The sequence below is a fragment of the Typopeltis vanoorti genome, chromosome 19 (genome assembly GCF_054136105.1).
Source record: "Typopeltis vanoorti isolate ZY-2024b chromosome 19, IOZ_Tvanoo_1.0, whole genome shotgun sequence".
In the NCBI taxonomy this organism is placed as follows: domain Eukaryota; kingdom Metazoa; phylum Arthropoda; class Arachnida; order Uropygi; family Thelyphonidae; genus Typopeltis; species Typopeltis vanoorti.
The window spans coordinates 3903821-3924826 of NC_143567.1; the positions used below are offsets into that span (position 1 = coordinate 3903821).

General features: G+C 38.7%; 1 protein-coding gene across 2 annotated transcripts in view; it reads left to right on the forward strand.

Annotated features, from left to right (window-relative positions):
• The window catches only part of LOC150095824 (uncharacterized), a 229852-nt gene that overhangs the window by 204809 nt on the left and 4037 nt on the right, over nt 1-21006 (forward strand). The window lies entirely within an intron of this gene.

The window sequence follows — 21006 nt, forward strand, 5'->3', positions numbered from 1 at the left end:
GAATATAACATTTTGTATTTATTGCTCAGAAAGATCTCACCAGTTTTTGTCTTTTTTGTTTCACTCACCCCTATTATGTCAATCTGGTACTTATCTAATTCCTCAGCTAGCTCCATTTCTTTGCTATTCAGGCTTCTTATGTTGATAGTACCGATCTTTAACTCTGGTGATGTTGAGTTTGGATGTTTTTTCAGATTTGTTCCAGTAGCTGGCTTTTCGCTGTTGACCCTGGTGAAAACAACGGGGGCCTTGTTTAACCGGGCGACACCCCAGCCTGCATGAAATTTTGTCATGTTGTACCATCATTCTGTAATTTGATTTAAGTCAATAAGAATTACAATTTGTCGGCTAAATCCCAAATTGCCAGCCCATCCTCATTCGTTCAGTATCCAGGTAGATACCCAACTGGGTGCACCACGAGAAGTTGAGGATTGGACATTAGGTCAGAAGCCCTGGTCGGTTCTCCACATTCCTTTAAAGGCTACGTGAAGATCTCCTCTCAGTTATACAGCTTTGACCCTTAAGCACCCCAATATTTTAAGTATATATTTTAAATATATTATATAATATATTATATATAGTGGAACATTGTGTCCTTTGATTGGAAAAGACCTGGGTTTGATTCTTGCCGGGGTGAGGGGGAATCCTTATAAGGGCTTTTTCAATTGAAGGTGAGTTAGCCGATCTCATATGGAGGTAGCAGGGTTTTTTTATCCCACGTACAGACAAATCGGTTTTCAGAACACATGCAATTTACAGGTAAAAAATACTGTTGGTGGTAGCTGGCATTGATGGTATTAGTGTTGTAGTTGAAAAATTAAGTAGTAGTGGAGAGGGGTGAGATGTATTTAGCAAAGTAAAGTGTCCTCCCACATTGAGTCCTCAGTCTCCCTGGAGGTGTTACATAATAATAATAATATTATTTTTAAAATTTAGTGTATGTGTGTGTGTGTGTGTATATATATATATATATATATATATATAAATCAAATCAAAAAGTATCTTACTAAAAAAAAAGATCTTATTACTAAGAAAAGCTTATTAAGCTCTTAATAAAAAAAAAAGAATTGGAAGTGCGTGAAGACCTTATTGATTTAATTAACATGTTAGGTTAATGCATCTTCTCTACATGACCTGCTTAAAATAAATTTGCTTACATATTTATTGCTGACTAAAGAATATAATTTCTGCTGATGATTCCTTCTGATAATTATACCAAGCAAAAACTAATAATTATAATAACTGTTTTGATAGCTAACTAATTGATGTATAACTAATATCTAGGATATTAGTTATACATCAATTTTGCTTTCTTAATGCTAAATGACAGCTTGATCCTTATTTATGGCCCTTTGGTTAGACTTTCCAGTCTTAGCAGGATGCATTAATAAGAATTTCAGCAATTTGGTTGAACCAATTCATGACTTATTTTTGATGGTATTAACAACACCAAATGAACTATTTTATAAAACGATGTTTTATTGACTGCTTATATTTCCCTGAATTTCAAATCAACATCATCAGAGCACAACACAGCATGTATATGCAACAGTGAGTAATTGAAAAAATACATTTGTTATAGACAAAAGATCTAAATAAGTCCTATTTTGGCACCCTCTAATGTTGTAAAAAAACAAAACAAAACAAAAATAGAGCAGTGTGGGAGTTGCTCTTAAGATAATAGTCTCCCAAATTTTTGGCAAATTAATGCAACCATATTTGTTCAGGTGAGGAAAATTCTTCATAGCCATAGCTGACTCAAAAAATAATCTTTCGGATCTGTACTGACTTTTAAAAAGCACATTAGTTTTCTTTTATCTAATCCTGTCTGAAGGGGTGTCCAGAGCGTGGTCTCCCAGTCTCAACTTGCCATAATAATGGTAGCAAATGTATTTTTTATGTTCTTCCAGGGGGATGTTCACAGATCTTCCTGTCTATCCATAGTGGACCAAGTCACAGTAACAGGGAACTTCTTACACTCCAGGGTGCTAAAGTTGACGTTTATTCTTAGGCGAGTGGATCAGAGTTGTTAATTTAACATGAGATTTGAATGTGTTCCAAAGCCATGTTCATCAGTTTCATTTATTTATTTATTTCATACAACATTAGAGGGCATCAAAATAGGACTTAAGATCTTTTGTCCATTACAATTGTATTGTTTCACATATACACGATGTATTGTGCTCTGATGATGCTGATTTGAAATTCAGCAAAACATAAGCAGTTAATAAACATTTATTTTTATAAAATAGTTTGTTTGGTGCTGTTAGTACCATTTATTTATTTTATTTATTCTTATGGCAAAAGGAATACAGAACAACTGCAGGTTAATGTCCAGTCTGGAAAGCCAATCCAAGGCTTCATCTGTCACCTTGTGGATGTCCTGTAGGCCACCACTGTGAAGTTGTCTTCTCCGTATGTTTGGTGGAGTAATGTTAGATAGGACAGGCAGCCAGGAGAGAGGGGTGCTTCTCACTGTCCCACTAATTGTGCGCATGATAGTTTAGCGGGGTGTCTGTAATGTTAGTGTGTGCACTTCTGCACCATAACTCCAGGTTGTTCCAGCAAGCCTTGAAATTATATTGATTCTCGTTGATCTCGTTCAAAATTTGAGTAATCATCTGAGCCATGGGAGAACAATCACGATAAGGGTGGTCTAACAGCTCCCATTTATGTAGTAGGTAGCCACATCTGCCCTAGTTAGTTCTGATCCTGTTGATTGATGACCAAATCTTCCTAGGAAGAGCAAAACCAGGCTGCAGAACACAGGGATCTTCTACCAGCAAGCCGTTTGTTGGGAGATTGTTGGACCAGTATTCTCTCCAGATGTCAGGTGTTGATGGCAGGGCAGCTGAAGAGAGTTCACCCATGAACCAGAGAGTCTTTCTAGATTTTAGGTGAAGACTAGGTGTATTTATGAGAGTCTGGTGCAGGGGCAGAAATGGGTTGCTCATTGCTTTATTAAATTCTTTAATCGAGGCTTGTCTTCTCCGTATGTTTGGTGGAGTAATGTTAGATAGGACAGGCATCCAGGAGAGAGGGGTGCTTCTCACTGTCCCACTAATTGTGTGCATGGTAGAATTTAGCTGGGTGTCTGTAATGTTAGTGTGTGTACTTCTTTCCCAGAGAGGGGCACAATATTCTGCTGCAGAGAATACAAGGGCTAGTGCAGATGACCTTAGGACTTCTGCACCACAACCCCAGATTGTTCCAGCAAGCCTTGAAGTGATATTATTTCTGGTTTTAATTTTATTGGAAAGGTTGATAATGTGCCTTTTATGGGTTAGGCTTCTGTCCAGGCTCACTCCAAGGTATTTCGGGTGAGGCTCGTGTTCTACCATTTTTTCACAAAAGAAAGATTGAGGTGATGATTTGTCTCTGCATTGTTCAGGTGAAATACTGTGGACACAGTTTTTGTTGGATTTGGCTTCAAGTACCACTGTTTGAAGTACTCTTCTAGGATGTTCAGGTCTGTGTTCAAGGTTGATTCCAGGTTGGCAAAGGAGGTAGATTGATGTAGGATCGCTAGGTCATCAGTGTACATCTACTTGTTTGAGCTGGTATGTGGTAAGTCGTACACATAGGTGTTAAAAAATAAAGGGGATAACACAGAGCCCTGAGGGAGACCATTGTGGAGGAATCTGGGCCTGCTCTTTTTTCCACCAATATGGATCCTGATCTTTCTATTGGAGAGAATGGATTCAAAAAGCTGGAAAGTTTTTTTGCACCTTATAATATTTCTTAGCTTTAGGAGGAGGCCCCTGATCCAGACTGTGTCATAAACTGATGTTAGGTCAATGAAAGTGGCTCCAGATTTAAGATTCTTCTGGAAGCTTGCTTCAATCTGTGTTGTCAGGGCCAGGACCTGGTCGCAGCAACTTCTTCCTGTCCTGAAGCCAGCTTGTTCAATCGGGAGTGCTCTTTTGATGAGTGGTGTAATTCTTTTTAGGAGAATTCTTTCAAAGAGCTTAAAGGTGCAGCAAAGCAAGGAGATAGGTCGTAAATTTTTCACATCATTTGGATCTTTCCCTGGTTCGGGCACGGCAATTATTTTGGCTTCCTGCCACAGACTTGGTAGTTTACCAGTCATTATAATTTCTGAGAAAAGGGCGGCCAGTCATGTTTGGCCTTGTTGACTGAGATGTTTTTGAAACTTGGGGAGGATACCATCCACTCCCGCAGCCTTGACATTCTTGGTGAGTTTTAAGGCTACCTGTACTTATTCCCGAGATACTGGGTGTACAAGTTCAGGAAGCTTGGGTCCCATCTTCAGGATTTGTCTGATGGAAGATTGCACAGTAATTTTCCTGATAGAGCTGGGATGTATCTTGGAGGTTTTCAATAAATGATTAGCCATTTGATCAGGAGTTATCTCTGTTATTTTGTGTGTTGTTGGTTCTGCTCCACCTAATTTTCTCAAAAGTGACCAGCTTTTCCATGTGGTGAAATCGAGTTCATGGATGGTTGAGATCCATCTTTCCTGTCTGTTTTTATCTAGGGTTGCTATGAGCTCCTTAGCAACAGTTGGGTCTTCAGTTTCCTCATATTTGGCTAAAAGTTCATCAGTTCCTCTACTCCAGCATGGGATGTATTGTTTTCTGTAGCCTCTAGGAATAGAGGCTTTGGCTGCAGTTTTGATTAGTTTAATAAATCTTGGATAGCAATTAGGAGTGGGTGGAATTGCTCTAATGGTTTGCTCGATTTGTTTCTGAAATGCATTCCAGTTGGACCTGCGAAGGTTCCATCTAGCTATTGGTATTCCACTGATGACTGGGATTGATGTGCCTGTCTCTATTAATGTAGGACAATGCTGATTATTAGGGAATCTGTTGGGTGGTCTGCAGAGTCTTTAGAGACTATGCACAGATCTGGGGTGTAGGTTCCATCTGGCTGAGTGGAGAGTGCCTTCCTGCTTGGCATTGTAAATCAAATACATGTTATATGTATCCATCCAGTTAACTAGATTATTACTGTCCCGTTAGAGGAATAGCCCCACATGGTGTGATGAGAGTTGAAGTCACCAACATAGATAGCAGGAGGAGGTGGTGGCCAGTCCATCTGATCAGACCAGGATTGCAATGGTGGTTTGTAGACATTGTAAATCGTGGTATTTTGAACTTTAATATCTATGGAGTATTTTGCATCAGGTACACATTGGGTTATATTCCTTGAGGCTAGGCCATGCTTGGGATGGCAGTTATAAGACACGAGAATTAGGCCTGGGATGTTTAGTCTATTAAGGACTGTGTCAGGCACATGGGTTTCCTGGAGAGCCAAGACATCAATTGCTTTGTCTTTGGCTATTTTGCCGATTACTTTTGGATTTGGATTTAGATAGTCCTTCTATGTTTAGGGAATATATCTTGAGAGTTCCCTAAACATAGAAGCCGGCGTGGATCTTTTTAATTTTTGTATTCACCATAGTTGCTGTAAATGGTCCAGGAGACAAAAATGTACCATTAAAAAATAAGTCATGATTATTCATGACTTATTTTCCATCAACACCTAAGCTAATCTGTTAAATGATTGAACCGATGTTTTTTTTCGTGGGTGGTGGGGTTAGGGAGGTAACAGAGAAAGCATTTTGGGGATATCTGTGTTCAAATTGTTTTTTGCTAAAGAAGAAACTGGTTTCATTCTTAAAATCTTATGATATTAGAACAATCATTCAGGTCAGTAGAAAAAAACAGCAGACGATTTTTGTAAAGGTGTATAGAGATAACTAATTTAAAAAAAAAAGAAAAATGTATATATATATATATATATATATAGATATACAGGGTGTTCGGGATAAATTTGACATATTTATAATTAATTATATTTTTCCGTAAGTTACATGTATTAACACACACTTCTCTTCATTTAAAAGTTTGGACCCTTCTTCATTCATATACAAGATGTCAGAAAGGATGGATAGCTGGAACCCACCTGAATCATGGAAGAGAATAACTTGTATCATGATGATTCGTGCCCGCCATCAAAATAAGGATATTACGACTGCTGCCCAATGCTCCCTGAATACAGTAAAAACAATCAGGCATGAACTAGAGACTTGCAATGGTGACTACGAGGATGTAGCAAGAAGAAAGATCCCTAGCAGACGATCTGATTGCGTTCGTACAGCAGAATTCCTCGCAAATCTGCAGGAACAGGTGTTGAAGAACCCTGGCATTGGAATTCGGGCTTTGTTCGTGGAGTTGCTAACTGTAGTCAAGCCCTGGATAACAAGGGTAGCCAATGGTAGGCCGTATGTATGGCAGCAGGATTCGGCCCCTTGCCACACCTCTGGGAAAAGTCAAAAATGGTTGTCTGAAAATTTCTACGACTTCACCAGTCCAAATGTTTGGCCTCCAAACTCCCCAGACCTTAACCCCATGGATTATTTTGTATGGGGCGCAGTTGAAAAAGACACCAATCGCACTTCCAGTAATACAAAAGCCCAGTTAATGGATAAAATTAAAACAGTTTTTGCGGCCCTTCCCAGGGAGACTGTAGCATCAGCTTGTTCGAGGTTCCGAAGCAGAATTGAAGCTGTGATCGATGCTAATGGTGGTTATTTTGAGTAAATCTTGTTGATAGTATTGTAATTAACTCTGCCTGTAATGTTTTTTTGTCAATTCATTAAATTTAATAGATACAAAGAAGATTTTCTTTTTCCTTACGAAACTGTCAAATTTATCCCGAACACCCTGTAGATGCGCAGTATAGTTTCACCAAACTCTTTTTATTCCCTGGCATTCTTGGGACAGTTAGCTCTATATGACCATGAAAATTTAAGAGGATTTTTTATGCAATTCCCATCAGTGAAAGGTTCGAAACCTATAGTGCATTTATTGTTGTGGACAAGCTAAGAATTTTTTTTAATCGTTATGCTATGTCCAACATTAGTTTCCCGAATGTTACTATGAATGTTTTCATATCATCTGTTACACTGTAATTGTTGCTTTTTTTTTTTTTTTGTGACTCCCATCCACAAAAGGCTTCTAATAAACCTATAGGACATTCATACTGTGCCTAGGTGAAGATATATATGTTCTGATATCATCACCAGGAAAAGTGTACAGGTGATAAAATGGCCTGTGTCAAAATGTTGATATGTTGATATCTCATAGAATGCTGATGTTATGACTTTCTCCTATTACATTTGACATAGGTTCTCCTCTTTCCTGCTGAAATCAAGGATTGTAATTAGCTGCCTGGTTGAGCAAATTGCTGCTTTAGTTCTCTAGTGAGCATCTATAACAGCTCAGTCGATATTGATAATGCCTTTTCATAGTATAGGTCCAAATTCAAATTGCAGTTAGAATGCAGAGACCTTTTATAAAGGCTTTTCGACTGAAAGTGAACTAAGCAGTTTCATATACAGGTGGGAAGGGTTTTACTCTCAGAAAAAGAAGTTTTTTATAATACAAAGTGGTCAGCCTTAGTTACTTTGGCCATTATTCAACTGAACTCACTTTTCAAAAATGTACCAAGGGTTTGAGTTCGAATCCAATTCTGGACATGAGTATTTTTTTTGTTTTTTTTCCACCCACAAAACAAAAGTTTTTGCAGACCAATAGTAGCTTAGTACTGTAGGTAGACTAAGAGTTTATTTATTTTTTATCATCATCGTGATCCTTATGTATACCTTCAAGGAGTGAACAATTTTAACTTTACATGATTAAGTTTACATTATTGCTAATCTTCTATCAACAATTTTCCTCAAACTTAGTCTATTATTTGTCAGCACTCCAATATTGTCATATCGTCATGTGTAGAGGCTTAAGTGCTATGAGGATATCATGTTGGAGGCTTAATGGATTTTTTACAACACTCAAAAAGAATTAAAATAGAATTTAATACTTCCTATATTTCGTCCTAGTCATTAGGACATCTACAGGGATTACAAAAACAATTAATGTAACATGCACACACAAATCTTACAATACTAAGCCCAACCACGTGGGTGACACTAAAGTCCTATCTAGGTGGAGTGCCCTCTAAGGGCAGTAGTAGGTGGCCTGGAATGTAAGGTGGGACCTCTGGTGATGAGTGTTTCCCAAATCTTCGGAAGCTTAATGCAACCGTATTTATTAAGATTTGGTTGGTTTCTGAGAGCTGCTGCTTCTAAGAAAAGTCTCTTTTTCTTGAATTTGCTGTGGTGGAGCATGGTGGTTTTCTTCCATGATACTCTGTGGGTGGTCCAAAACATGGTCAGCCAAGCCTGAATGGCCATAGTTGTGTTTACAGATGTAAGACTTGTGTTCCTCCAGGCAGATGGATGCTGATCTGCCTGTCTGTCCAAAGTATGCCAGCTTACAGGAACAGGGTACTTTGTATACTCCAGGCAGTGAGAGAGGAGGGAAGCTGATCTTTCGTAGAACGAATGAGGGTAGCAAGTTTGCGGTAGGGCTTATATGCTGTGTGTAGGTTGTACTTTTTTAGTATCTTAGCTATTTTTTCAGATGTGCCACGGATGTAGGGTATGGTGATGGCATTTTTAAAATCTTGTTGATGAGAAGAACGGGGAATGCCATCACCAGAGCGGATAAGGGTAATGCTACAGTCGTTCTTAATACTAGTGAATACAATCGTAAAATGAACATTATCCTCCGCGATCGCGCTACCTATATCCCGCTAGAACACGACGCCACAAAAATACAAGTTAAGACATTAAAAATCTTACTTAAAAAAGTAACATCCTGGCCCCCTGACATCACGATAAAACTTAAACCTTTCTGCCCCCCCCCCCCCCCCCCGAATATACGGTTTACCAAAAATCCACAAACCCAATTCCCCACTCTGACCTATAGTAGATGCCACCAATGCACCTTGCTACAGACTGTCTAAACAGCTGGCCAACTCTCTGACCCCCCCCTCACCGCAAACTTGCTACCCTTATCCGTTCTACGAAAGATCAGCTCCCCTCCTCTCTCGCTGCCTGGAGTATACAAAGTACCCTGTTCCTGTAAGCTGGCGTACTTTGGACAGACAGGCAGATCAGCATCCATCTGCCTGGAGGAACACAAGTCTTACATCTGTAAACACAACTATGGCCATTCAGGCTTGGCTGACCATGTTTTGGACACCACCCACAGAGTATCATGGAAGAAAACCACCATGCTCTACCACAGTAAATTCAAGAAAGAGAGACTTTTCTTAGAAGCAGCAGCAGCAGCAGCTCTCAGAAACCAACCAAATCTTAATAAATACAGTTGCATTAAGCTTCCGAAGATTTGGGAAACACTCATCACCAGAGGTCCCACCTTACATTCTAGGCCACCTACTACCGCCCTTAGAGGGCGTTCCACCTAGATAGGACTGTAGTGTCACCCACGTGGTTGGGCTTAGTATTGTAAGATTTGTGTGTGCATGTTACATTAATTGTTTTTGTAATCCCTGTAGATGTCCTAATGACTAGGACGAAATATAGGAAGTATTAAATTCTATCTTAATTCTTTTTGAGTGTTGTAAAAAAATCCATTAAGCCTCCAACATATTGTCATATCTAAAATTTCAGTCTTCTAAAGCACTTCTAACTGAATCAATCCACTTAGATCATGGTCTTTTTCCTGTGATATCATCACAGTTTGGAAATTATTAACAAACTGGGCAATCTCAGGTCAAAAATCACTGATAGTACACTGAGATGGAAGCGCAGAAAGTCAACTGCAAGTGTTATCCATTATCCTCAGTGGATGACCCACTGCACTTACTGAACGTGACCATAGGTGCTATGAAGGATAATATGTGAAAGCCACTATTCCTCAGCTCACATATTGAATGCAGAGTTCTGGGGATCAAATGAAACACAAATCTGCACAAAGAACATTCAGAACTGAGGCTCAACACGACTTTCCATGGTAGGACTGCAATATGGAAGCCCCACATTACCTGAACCAACATGCAGCGTCATCTTCAGTGATGCAAATATTTTGTATAGTGGGGCATAGAAGCTTGGAAAGCTGTGTTATGGAGTGACAAATAATGCTACACCTTCTATCAAGCATATAGACAGGTGTGGTGGATGTCCAGTGAACATCTCTTACCAGAGTTCATAACCCCAATTATGAAATTTGGAGGTGGTAGTATGGTCCTGTTTTTCCTCGTTTGGCCTTGGACTTCTGTTTATAGTGGCACGAACATTGAATTCCTAGAAGTATCTGAACATTCTGGCAATGCACTGCTTCCTCTTCCTCTTTTGTGGTGCTTCTATGGAACTAACCACTGTCTCTTTCAGCAAGACAATGCTCTCTGTTATTAAGGCTGTTGCTGTAACTGTGCAGTTTGTGGACATGAATATCATCACATTGACTGGCCACCACAGAGCCCTGATCTCATTCCTGTTGAACATCTGTGGAATGAACTGGAGCATTGGGTGAGATCAAAGGGCAAGGTGTGTCCCCACAACAGTCCAGGACCTCATTACATGCCTACAGTAACAATAGTTCAACATTCCCATTGATCACTAAATTATGCTCGTGGAAGATATGCCCTGTAGGATTGCGATGAAAGAGGTCCTACATCTTATTAAGGTGGGTACCATGACTGTTTGTTCCTCACACTATAGTGTCCGGTAACTTCTTTCCAAACAGTGTGTGTGTGTGTGTGTGTGTTCTCCTGTGGCATTTCTACGGAACTGATGATTGTCTCTTTCAGCAAGATAATGCACTGTATCATAAGGCTGTTGCTATAACTGTGCAGTTTGTGGACATGAACATACATCACATTGACTGGTCTCCACAGAGCCCTGATCTCAACCCAGTAATACAGTAAGTATCATATATCTCCTTAAACTTATTCACTGTTTGGTCACTCACAACCACTTCTTTCAGTCCATTCCACTTATTCACCATTGGGGCACTCACAACCACATCCATTCCACTTATTCACCACTCTCCAAGTAAAGAACCTTATCTGCACACCATTAGTAACCACACTTTTAGACAACTTCCAAGTGTTTCCCCCCCCCTATTCTCCATGTATTGAAAAATGTCTTATGTCTTTTGTGTCAATCTTATAGAATCCCCTTTAGTAACTTATGAAGTTTCTATCATATTCTCTCTTGCCTCCATGTTAGCTAAACTTTGTAACCAAACACACCTTCAATCTATCTTTTTATAGGGAACATTCCACAGACCTGTCACCATCTTGGTCACTTATCCTGAATCCTCTCCACTTCCTGATCACCAGGAAATGCACGTGACCAAATCTGTGCACAGTAGTCCAACATGTGGCTGAACTGTAGTCCTATAAAGAGGAATAGTAACTTCCCTATTTTTACTTGTCAGTATGTTCTTCGGCATCCAAGTAGTCCTCTGAGCTATTTTGCCAACTCTTGCAGTATGTTCTCTGAATTTTAAGTCTTTATATACCATCACCTCCATATCCCTAGCCTCATCAAATTTAACGTAAGCCAGTACCATCAATATGATATGAAGCACATAATCTTTTCATCCCAAAGTGCATTACTTTACATTTTACAACATTAAATCAATAACGATTGTCCTTTCTCCACACGCCTAATTTATTTAAATCATCCTGTAAGATATCTACATCATCTTTATCAACTATTGTTCTCCACAGTTTTGCATCATCAGTGAACAACTGAATATCTTCCCTCAAATATTCTGCTATATCATTGTTTAATTTGTACTTTAATGTACAAATTAAAGAGTAGTGGTCTTAGTAATGAGCCCATGGCCAGTACATGGATGATAGCCAGACATCAGAGGTCTGGCTATCATCCATGTACTGTGGAGTGGAATCAATCATATCATCCATGTATCATCCGTGTATGGTGGAGTGGAATCAAGGCAAAAGAAGGTGACTAGATTCCCCTCCACCATACAATGGCTGATGTCTGCCTATCAGCCATATATACATACTACTTAGAAAGAAGTCAGTAGATACTATAGTGTGAGGAACAAACAGCCAGTTTGTAAGATGTAGGACCTCTTTTTGCTTTGATGACTGCAGCAATTCTACTGCATACTTTCTTCAAACATGCAATAGCAATTAATGGGAATTTTGGATCTGTAGGCATGTAATAAGGTCCTGGACCTGTGTGGTGGACATTCCTGGACCCATGGCCACTGCACTACTCAATGCTCCAGTTCATGCGACTCATCAGGGCTCTGTGGAGGTCAGTCAAGTGTGGTGACGTTGATGTCTACAAAACACACAGAGTAGCAGCCTTATAACAATGTTCACTGTCTTGTTGAAAGGGACAGTGGTCAGTTCCATAGAAACACCACAAAGTACACACTCTTTGCTCCATTGAAGCATTTGCTTTGTCCAGAATTTAAAATAGCTCTTGGAGTTCAGTGTTTGTGGCACCACAAATAGAGGCCCAAAGCCAAATTTACTCAGTGGAAGATGCAGCAAGATTTGTTGCATAACACAGCCTTTGAAACTTCCATATCCTGCTGTGCATTCTCTTTTCACCATCGAAGATGGCATTGCATGTTGTGAGCTTCAGTTTTGAATGTTTTTGTGCAATTTCATGTTCCAATCGATGCCTGAAACTCCACATTCAAAGTGTCGGCTGACAAATGGCAGTTTTTATGTTATCCTTCATAGCACCCTTTGATCATGTTCGGTGAGTGTTGTCATCCACTGCAGGTAGCACTTGCAGCTAAATCTCTGCACTTCCATCTCAGTATGGTGTCACCGATTGTTGACCTGGGGTGGCACCATTTATTAACAATTTTCTGAACAGATAGATAGATCTGCAACATAGCATCCTATCATAACATGTCTTTCAAAGTTTGTCAGTTCCCTTCTTGCAGATGTTTCATCCGGAGAAAGTTGCACTGACTTGGGAATATCATACTCCTCAGATTCATGCTGGCTACAAACACATGACGTCTTACATGGCACAATGCACTTTGCTCATGGGGATGTCCTTCAACTTCCTTCCAGGCAGTGTACATAGTGGGTCTGGAAAGTTCTGATAAACACCTATAACAAATTATTACAATTTGATGAAACAGGGGGATTAAAGGGTTTTAAGATATGTTCTTTCTTGTTGTTATATCAGTTGCTTTAATATAAATTTTTGTTCTAGGTGTTTATTAGAACTTTTCAGACCTCCCTCTCATGTGTGTGTATATATATATATATACACACATTTCATCCTATATATACAGGTTTCATTTTATATATATATATATATATACCAAGGATAGTGATCAAAGCTTATTCCACCTTTACCACGAGTTACTTGGACTTGTGCTATGTGCGGAGATGCCCTGACTTGCACTACATGCAGGCGCGAACTTGACTCACTTGTCTGTTTGCTTACTTGGGAAATAGGATAAAAACCAAGTTTTATTTAAAATTGCTTGGTATCTCTAATACATATAACATACCCAAGGTAAAAAAACTTTATATATATATATATTCCAGTGGACAGAGGGGGACAAAATAAAAGACAAAGAGGAGAAACAGGTTCTGTGTTTGGCAGCTGTTGCTCTTGTATTAACAGGTGCAACAAAAATTGGAGAAATGATAGTTGCCAGTTCACTGGAGCATTGAACGTGGAAGTACCCAGAGAATAGACACTGTTCTGAAACACTGCATCTGTGAGATAGCAGTTGATGTGAATCTGTAAGAGAGTAATCATCTATATGAGTAACATATATAATTTGCTGAAACGTTTACATCTTCATTGAGATGCAGCTCAAGTTGTCTTTTTGTTGCTGATTTTCATGTCAAATTTGTTACAGCTGTTATTCAATTTAGTTACAGAATTCTGGATATAATAGGATAATAATGCCATCTGTAAAGCAGAGCTATGTTGATATCTTGAATATCAAGTTTAATGCCACTTTCTTTCATAATGCATTCCATAAAAATGATGAATAAGAATGGAGATAGTGTGTGTGTGAACCATTATCTTATACCAGATTTTATCTCAAACCATCTTTATGTATTTTCTTCAACTAATGGCTGACTTACAGCTTAAATATAGACTATGTATTATTGCTTCGTATAATGTTTTATTTACATTGGTATAATTGCAGTGTTCTGAAAAACTTTTCTCTGGGCACCTTGTCATATCACTTTTCCAGATCTACAAAACATAAGTATAGAAGATCGTTGTTATCTTCCCATGAATTCTCAACTATCTGTTGTAAAGTGAAAATCTGATCTGACATCTGTTTCTCCTGAACTGAGTTAGTTCTCGTGTATTTTCCCACAATTTTACCTGGAACACTTTAGAAATCTTCTGTATTCTCACATTGAGATTTATTGCCCTTTTTTATAAATGGGAATTATGAGAACTACATTCCAATCATCTGGAATTCAACAGGTCCTGTGAATTATGCAGTGAAGCCACAGCAGAACGTTTAACCTCCATAGCTGAACATTTCTGGTCAAATATCAGCTGCCTTTGCACATTTCGGCTTTTGAACTTTTTTTTTTTTTTTTTTTTTTTTTTTTTTTTTTTTTTTTTTTTTTGTCTTCAGTTTTCATGTCGCCTTTATCATTTTTGATTCCTTTTGCAGTACTCTTTCCTCCATTCCCTAAGTTTTTTCAATGGCCTCTGGAACATTTTGCCTCCTCCCTGATATTTATATTTTCACTGAAGTCTTCCCATTACTTTTGTTTAGCTACTTTTAGCTTAGTTCTCTTACACTTTCTTTCTTTCCTTTTAGGTATCTACCAGCTTATTGGCCAGGAACTTTTAGTATGCTTTCTTATTTTCCAGGACTGCTTTTTTAACATGTTGTGTCCACCATGAGGTTATTATTTGTCTGTCCTTACAAGCGACTTCACGACATGCTTCTCTAGCTGAATCAATCAATGTTTTCATCAGAGTTCACCAAGGTTTGGTTCCTGTTTTTGAACTTTTAAATTTTTTCTTCAATAATGTTTGTATGCTTGATACTACAGTTTACCTGTAAAAACTACTCAACTTCGTTTTTTTTTTTTAAAAAACTTTCTTACATATTTTTCTTTTTCAATATGATATCCTACTTAGTACTAAATGATAGTCACTTCCAATTTCAAATCCTCTGTACATTCTTGTATCCTGAACCAGCATAGTGAACAAGTGAAGGAACATGGTGTTAGTAATGACTATTCTGTATCCTGAACAGAAATCCAGCAGATACTTGCCTTGCCCTTTTCTCCAAATTTTTGTAATATTTTTCTGTATGCCTAGTGGGATTCATTTCCTACTCTGCTGTTTACATCTCTAACAAGGACGACTTTTTCTATTTTCTTCATGTCAATTACCTACTCTGAGAACCTTCTGTAGGGCCATGGGTACTAATAAAGTTTCATTGTTCATTTTCTAATAAAGTTTGTTCACATAATGCTACTTGAAATTGCCTTCCAATCAACAAGTTTCTCTTCACATTTGGTGTTGATGCTATTGTTACTTTCTTTTCTCAGATTGTTATTATCCAAATGTGCAAGGATCCCTGTGAAAAAAGGGTATATGTGGAACTACAAGGGGGGGGGTGATTATGAAGAGCTCAGGAGACAGCTTGCAGGTGTAGCATGGAATGAGGAGTTAGCTGGAAAAGAGATCAATGCAGTTTGGGGGATTTTCAAAAGCTATTTAGTAGATGCAATGTCTAAATGTATTCCACGGGTGAGAAGGTTAAATAAGTTGGTGCGAGATGGATGAATAAAGAGATTAAGCATGCGATACAGAGAAAAAGGGCATTGTAGAGGCAGCATAAAGAGAAGTGGAAGTAACCAATTTCATGAGGTCTACAAAGACCAGGCAAGGAGGGTGACTTGGTTGGTGAGAGTAGCTAAAGAGAGGTATGAACAGCAGTTAGCTAATGAACCCAAAAAGAATCCTAGGGAGTTCTTTCGATATGTAGCCAGCAAAAGAAAGAATGATTATGGAAGGATGACATTGATTGGAGGAAATGGTATAAAGACAGCTGTTGCAGAATGTGTGGTGGAGATACTTAATGAGCAGCTCATAAAGATCTTTCAATCTTGTGAATGTGACTTCATGGAGAGATTGAGAGCAGTTGATGATGGGGAGGAGAGACTGATTGTAAGTGAGCAAGAGGTGTTTGGGGAGTTGAGTAAACTAGATATAAATAAGGCTGTGGGACCTGATAATATATCACCGCATATTCTGAAGGAATGTGCCAGAAAGTTGACACCTGCCTTGACATATTTTTTTAATACGAGTCTTGCACTTGGTCAAGTTCCTAAAGAATGGAAGGAGGGCAAGATTGTGCTACTTCATAAAGGAGGTGATTGAACTCAAGCATCAAACTATAGGCCTATCTCTGTGTCAGGTGTTGTGGTTAAGTTGTTGGAGAAGCTTGTGAGAACTAGGATCCAGAGTTGGGTTGACAACAATGGTATAATCTTTGATGGACAGCATGGATTTGCTAAAGAGAGGTCATGTTTTAGTAATCTACTTACTTATTACAATAAAGTGACTGCTTCCTTGGACAGAGGAGAAGGATACACAGCAATATACTTGGATTTCGCAAAAGCTTTTGATAGTGTACCTCATGATAAGTTGACAGTCAAACTAGAGCAGATGGGGTTGGATATTAGATTAGTGCATTGGATTGGAGACTGGCTATCTGATAGGTATCAACAAGTTGTGTATGGGGGTGAGATATCCAAGAAAAGGAAAGTCACTAGTGGAGTGCCTCAGGGGTCTGTTTTAGGGCCATTACTATTTAACTTGTATATTAATGATATTGGCGAAGATTTGGATGGAGATATTCAGTTGTTTGCAGATGATGCAAAGTTGGGACGAACCATAAAGAGTAGTGAAGATGTTGTGGCCTTTCAAGAAGACTTGAATAAATTGAGTGATTTGGCAAGCAAATGGGGATGTGAGTTCAATGTTGCAAAATGTAAGGTTTTAAAATTTGGAAAACAAAGATGGGATGCAGAATTTATGTTTGGTGAGAATATATTGTTGGAGGTAGGTAGGAAATAAGAGATCTGGGAGTGATAGTGGATAAGGATCTAACATTTAGGGGACACATCGCCAAAATTGTGAAGACAACACAAAGACTTCTGGGAATGATGTGGAGGACACTGACGTGTAGAAGCAGGGAGATTCTTGTTCCATTGTATGAGGCTTTGATTAGGCCACACATGGACTCTTGTGTCCTGATTTGGTCACCGGGTTTTCAGAAGGATGAAGAAATGTTGGAAAGGTCCAAAGGCGACTGACTAAGGTAGTTTCTGACCTCTGGAATGTTGAGTATGGGGAAAGATTGAGAAGATGTAATTTGCAGAGTCTGGTGGAGAGAAGGAAGAGGGGAGATATGATAGAGACCTACAAGTTGGTAAGGGGTTGTTATAAGATCAATGGTGGAGAAGTTCTACAGAGAATAGTGGGAGATCAGAGGAGAACCAGAGGTCATCCCTGGAAACCGTATAAAGAGGGCGTGAGTAGGGGAGTGAGAGGCAGGTTTTTTTCGTGCAGAGTTGTGAATGATTGGAATGCCTTGCCTGAGAGTGTGGTGTCTGCAAGGAGTTTGAGTGTGTTTTAGACACGGTATGATGAGATGTGTGTGTGATAAAAGGACCTCCCAGATGAGTCTTTGACTCCATGAGGTCTTGTTTAATAATAATAATAATAAATATAACATCCTGTACTTATTATATAGCTGATATTAGGTTGAAGTGCATGGGTTTGGATGTCAGGTTGGTCAACTGGATTTAGGATTGGCTGTTCGAAAGGTATCAGAGAGTTGTGTATGGTGGAGCAGTTTCAAGGAGGCAGAGGGTTACAAGTGTGGTCCCACAGGGCTCAGTACTGGGATCTATATTGTTTAACCTTTATATCAATGACATTGTCAGTGGATTGCAGGGGGATATGCAGTTGTTTGCAGATGATGTGAAGCTGGGAAGGGTTATTAGTAATAGTGCAGATGTGGTAGTCATGCAAGAGGATTTGAATAAGCTTGACAGATAGGCAAATGAATGGGGGTGTCGGTTTAATGCAGCAAAATGTAAGGTCTTGAGGTTTGGGACGCTGCATACTCTATTGGAGGGGATATACTGGAGGAAGTAGGGGAGACAAGAGATGTATGGTTGATGATTGATAGAAACCTGAAATTCAAGGGACATATTGCAAAGGTGGTGAAGGTAACACAGAGGATTGCTGCAATAATGAGAAGGATGCTGACCTGCAGAGATAAAAGAGTTATCATTCCATTGTATAAGACCCTGATCAGACCACACTTAGACTATTGTTCTCAGATTTGAAGGGGATAAATTAACTGTGGAAACGGTACAGAAGCAGATAGATAACAGACAGTTTCAGGACTGTACAATTTTAGTTATGAGGATCGTCTGAGGGAATATGGGCTGCAGAATTTGGTGGATAGAAGAAAGAGAGGTGATATGATTGAGACTTTTAAACTGTTGAGAGGTGGTTAAAGGGTTGACACTGGGGAGTTCTTTCGCTTGGTTGAACAGCGGGAAGGAGTGATGAAAAGGGGCCCTTCCCTGGAAGTTACGAAAGGAAACTGTGAGCAAGAGGGTGAGGGGTGGTTGAACTGTGAAATGCATTGCCTGATAGAGTGGTGAGAGCGAGAACGGTCATTGAGTTTAAGGAGTGGTATGATAGACTTTGTGTTTCCTAGGAGGGACCTCTTGATAGACTTGTGTTTTCTAGGAAGGACCTCACGCAATGAGTCTTTTCACTCCTTGGAGGCCTAAATAATAATAATAATTATTATTATTATTATTTAGTAGGATCTCAATGCATAGAAGAAATGCACATGATGGCACAACATGAGATTTCTATTTTTATTAATTTTTTAAATGTGTTTGTATTTTATCTATATTTTACATAGTCTGGATATCCTGCTGTAGAAACCAGACATGGAACTTTTCTCAAACCACCTGTGGCCTTTGATGGTAAATTAATTTTATTGCCTGGAGTGAGACCATTCTTGTTTGTTGTAAAAATGACTCGAAGTAAGTTCCACATTGCTCCCAACAGGATATCAAACTTATCTATGGTACTGATTTAGCATAGGTGGTTATAAAATTAAGAAACACTGATGCAAGCAGATCTCTTGTGGTTTGTCCCATGCAAACTTTTCCATATTTACACATAATCTTATATATGCTTGAATATTTCACAAATTGATATAGATTTTTTGGTCCCAAATTCTAAAATAATAAAAAAGTATAGCAAAATGCTGCAGATTTGTGCATTTTCTACAAAAAATAAATTGTGTGTCATATGAATAAAGTAAAAAAAAAAAAAATCAGCTAACGCCTTTTTGTTCTCGTATAGGCAGTAGGTAAGGTCGTTTTTAAGCCCTATCTAATTTTTGGAGACTGAGTGGGCAGTTCAATCTCCACTGGTAGCCAATCAGACTTAGCTGGCCCAAGGCTATCACTAATTAATTAGTACACAGTGAAGAAGGCAGCTAGTAAGTGCTGCCATCTGGTGGCCCTTAACCCTAATACTCTAATAATTGAATGTCTGAAAATAGTGTGGGTTCAACAGCCGATTTTCTTGAGTTTCCGGGAGGAAAACCCGCTAGCCCGTGCCAGAGATTGACTAACTCTTAAACTGGTCGAGAAAAGGCCTAGAAAAAGTTCCTCTAGTCGGCAACTAAATTCGAACGCCTTTCGTCGTGCGGTCAAGCGTTGTAGAGTGCAAACACCACTACTTTATGAATAAAGTGATGATAAATATTTTTATTGTATAAAAATAAGAGGCTGACTTGCTACACCTGTGGACAATTTATTCATTGCTTCAATTTCCAGTAGACAGACTGATAGAATCTTTCTTTCTTTCACTACATGTTATTCCCGCTTCCTATGCAGGGTCCGCATGTTACTTGGATGCGACTTCTTGTTAGTACCACTCGCAACCGACCTGTCGCCTGGTCTGCCACTGGGAGGATATATTTTTGACCGTAACAGTGTATGTTCACGGGGCCGGTTTGCCTGCTTGCGGAAAAAACCCTACTGCCCGCGCCCAAGACCAGGCTATGCCTGAGGAAGATCCTCAAGTTCCTCACGTCTTCGACGGGAATCGAACCTGGGACACTCCTTCCCCAGGCATATGGTTGTAAAGTGCAAAGCCACTAGGCTAACCGTGCGGACAGATGGACTGATAGAATCAAAAGAGGTAATTTAAATACAGATAACAGATTGATATAATGAAATTATTTCATTGCAGTTATTTTCAACGTATAAGGTGTTCAGAAATATCACAAATTTCACATTGTCACAGTTTTCTTTTCTATCGTGGTAGCCTTTTCTCTACCTTATCTCTGGGAATGAGGTTTCTTAATCAGTCTATATACTTATTATTGCTGATATCCATGCTCCAGTTTGTTTTGGCTCTGAGAGTTTACCAAAGTAAATTGTCAGCCATGACAGTTTATTTTGATGTACTTTCTATGGAAAATCAATCTCCTTATTGCAATTGTAATAAGTAAAACTGTGTATAAGTAGTACTTTTGCTCAATTAGCATAGTTGCATCATAGGAAAATAAATTGTTGGGCTTGTGGGATTCTCCTCTTCTTTCATGGTGTATCCACAAATGAGATTTAGACACTGGGATTGTTTCTGCTGAATCTAATGTTGCATATGTTATTTTAGAATACCTTTTATAAACAATTTATAACTTATTCTGTAAATCAGTTACCTAAAAATTTTGAATAAAATTATATTTAAACTTATCCTCATGAATGTGAATAAAAAAAAAAATGCTTATAAATTTTAATTGTTGCAATTTCTGAAAATATTTTTTCATGTAGCTCCAATTATTTCTAATAAATGTTATATTTGATACCAAATATAACATTTATTAGGCAGCTCCATTTCTACTATGCTAGGCATAGTAGAAATGGAGCTGCTCCTGTATAATTAACCCATTAAGACAACCAATTGTATGCTTAAATTAACAGTTAAAATTTATTTTCTTAGTGTTGAACTTAATATTGGGCTAAAAGTAGTATAAGATTGAAAAATAGTGCAGAAAGTGAAGAACTAAGAAATGAGTATAGAAAATGGGAAATGACAAGAATAAGACAACATAA